The sequence below is a fragment of the Tiliqua scincoides genome, chromosome 2, assembly GCF_035046505.1.
Source record: "Tiliqua scincoides isolate rTilSci1 chromosome 2, rTilSci1.hap2, whole genome shotgun sequence".
Classification (NCBI taxonomy): Eukaryota; Metazoa; Chordata; class Lepidosauria; order Squamata; family Scincidae; genus Tiliqua; species Tiliqua scincoides.
The window spans coordinates 6,212,639-6,215,873 of NC_089822.1; positions in this window are offsets into that span (position 1 = coordinate 6,212,639).

Genomic DNA, 3,235 nt, shown 5'->3' on the forward strand with positions numbered 1-3,235 from the left:
TTAAAAGCATATACACAGTAGCCTGTTGAAAGTACAGATCTGTAACATTTTCCCAAATGGAGTCACATACCATAGCAGCATCAAGCAGAAAATATTAAAAATAAAATACTGAAATGAATGGGGACCCACCTGAAATTGACTCACGACCCACCTGGTGGGTCCCGACCCACAGTTTGAGAAACACTGCAAAATGCCGTCATGAAACTTTCCTTGCTTGAAGGAAGATTTGCCCTTCTTCTAATCTAGACAGAACTGTAGCTCAGTGGCAGAACACCTACCTTGTGTCCAGAGACTCTGGGCTCAGTCCTTGGCATCTCTAAGCAGAACAGGACCCTAACAGAAAAGACCCTGGAGTTCTGTTGCCATTCAGGGTAGACCAAACTGAACTATGTACACCAATTTATTTTATTGGCAACCTTCAGTCTCGAAAGACTATGGTATCGCGCTCTGAAAGGTGGTTCTGGCACAGCGTCTAGTGTGGCTGAAAAGGCCAATCCGGGAGTGACAATCCCTTCCACACCGGGAGCAAGTGCAGTCTGTCCCTGGTCTGTCTCCCTGGCTATGGGCCTTCCTTCTTTGCCTCTTAGCCTCAGACTGTTGGCAAAGTGTCTCTTCAAACTGGGAAAGGCCATGCTGCACAGCCTGCCTCCAAGCGGGCCGCTCAGAGGCCAGGGTTTCCCACTTGTTGAGGTCCATCCCTAAGGCCTTCAGATCCCTCTTGCAGATGTCCTTGTATCGCAGCTGTGGTCTACCTGTAGGGCGCTTTCCTTGCACAAGTTCTCCATAGAGGAGATCCTTTGGGATCCGGCCATCATCCATTCTCACGACATGACCAAGCCAACGCAGGCGTCTCTGTTTCAGCAGTGAATACATGCTAGGGATTCCAGCACGTTCCAGGACTGTGTTGTTTGGAACTTTGTCCTGCCAGGTGATGCCGAGGATGCGTCGGAGGCAGCGCATGTGGAAAGCGCTCAGTTTCCTCTCCTGTTGTGGGCGAAGAGTCCATGACTCGCTGCAGTACAGAAGTGTACTCAGGACGCAAGCTCTGTAGACCTGGATCTTGGTATGTTCCGTCAGCTTCTTGTTGGACCAGACTCTCTTTGTGAGTCTGGAAAACGTGGTAGCTGCTTTACCGATGCGCCTGTTTAGCTCGGCATCGAGAGAATGAGTGTCGGAGATCGTTGAGCCAAGGTACACAAAGTCATGGACAACCTCCAGTTCATGCTCAGAGATTGTAATGCAGGGAGGTGAGTCCACATCCTGAACCATGACCTGTGTTTTCTTCAGGCTGATTGTCAGTCCAAAATCTTGGCAGGCCTTGCTAAAACGATCCATGAGCTGCTGGAGATCTTTGGCAGAGTGGGTAGTGACAGCTGCATCGTCGGCAAAGAGGAAGTCACGCAGACATTTCAGCTGGACCTTGGATTTTGCTCTCAGTCTGGAGAGGTTGAAGAGCTTTCCGTCTGATCTGGTCCGGAGATAGATGCCTTCTGTTGCAGTTCCAAAGGCCTGCTTCAGCAGGACAGCGAAGAAAATCCCAAACAAGGTTGGTGCAAGAACACAGCCCTGCTTCACTCCGCTTCGGATGTCAAAAGGGTCTGATGTGGAGCCATCGAAGACTACAGTGCCCTTCATGTCCTTGTGGAAGGATCTGATGATGCTGAGGAGCCTGGGTGGACATCCAATCTTGGGGAGAATCTTGAAGAGGCCGTCTCTGCTGACCAGGTCGAAAGCCTTTGTGAGATCTATGAAGGCTATAAAGAGTGGCTGTCGTTGTTCCCTGCATTTCTCCTGCAGTTGTCTAAGGGAGAATACCATATCAGTGGTGGACCTGTTGGCTCGGAATCCACACTGCGATTCTGGATAGACGCTCTCTGCAAGTACCTGGAGCCTCTTTAGTACAACTCGGGCAAACAGCTTTCCTACAACGCTAAGGAGAGAGATGCCGCGGTAGTTGTTGCAGTCACCCCTGTCACCTTTGTTCTTGTACAGCGTGATGATGTTTGCATCCCTCATGTCTTGAGGTACTCCACCTTCTCTCCAGCAGAGACAGAGGATTTCATGCAGCTCAGTGACGATGATCTCTTTGCAGCATTTTAGGACTTCAGCAGGGATGCTGTCTTTTCCAGGTGCCTTGCCAAAGGCAAGGGAGTCCAGGGCCACGTGAAGTTCTTCTAGGGTTGGTTCACTGTCAAGCTCTTCCAGCACAGGCAGGCACTCAATGTTGTTCAGTGCTTCTTCGGTGACTACATTTTCTCTGGAATATAGCTCAGAGTAGTGCTGCACCCAGCGTTCCATCTGCTGCGCCCGATCCTGGATGACCTCGCCTGTGGCAGACTTCAGAGGGGCAATTTTCTTCTGTGTTGGACCTAGGGCCTGCTTGATACCATCATACATCCCCTTGATGTTGCCCGTGTCAGCTGCTATCTGTATCTCGGAACAGAGCTGGAGCCAGTAGTCGTTAGCACATCTCCTGGCAGTCTGTTGGACTTTGCTGCGAGCAGTTCGGAGGACCTGCAGGTTGCGCTCACTGGGACAGGCCTTGTATGCTGCTTGAGCTCTCCTCTTTTCCTCAATGACTGGTGTCAACTCCTCAGAGTGGGCTTCAAACCAGTCTGCCGCCTTGTTGGTCTTCTTGCCGAATATGGACAAGGCGGTGTTGTAAACGGTATTCTTGAAATGTTCCCATCTGTTGGATGCGTTTGCGTCGGCCGGGCCTGGAAGAGATTCCTCAAGCGCTTGTGCAAATTCCTCCACTTTTCTCTGATCCCGGGTCTTGCTGGTATCAATGCGAGGTCTTCCTTCCTTTTTCGTGTGATACAGTCGCTTTGTTTGCAGTTTCACTCTGCTGCACACCAGGGAGTGGTCAGTGTCGCAGGCAGCACCATGATAACTGCGTGTGATCTTGATGCTGGGAAGGCTGGAGCGTCTGGTGAGGATCAGGTCGAGCTGGTGCCAGTGCTTTGATCTTGGATGTCTCCAAGAGACTCTATGTTGGGGCTTTGTGTTGAAGAATGTGTTGCTGACACAGAGACCGTGATGACAGCAAAACTCTAGCAGGCGTTGGCCATTTTCGTTCATCCTCCCAGTGCCAAACTGACCTAAGCAAGTGGGCCATGAACTGTTATCAGCACCAACTCTAGCATTGAAATCGCCGAGGATGAACAATGGCTCTTTTACAGGGATTTTCTTGACAGTGGTGGCCAGGTCATCATAGAATTTGTCTATGATGTAC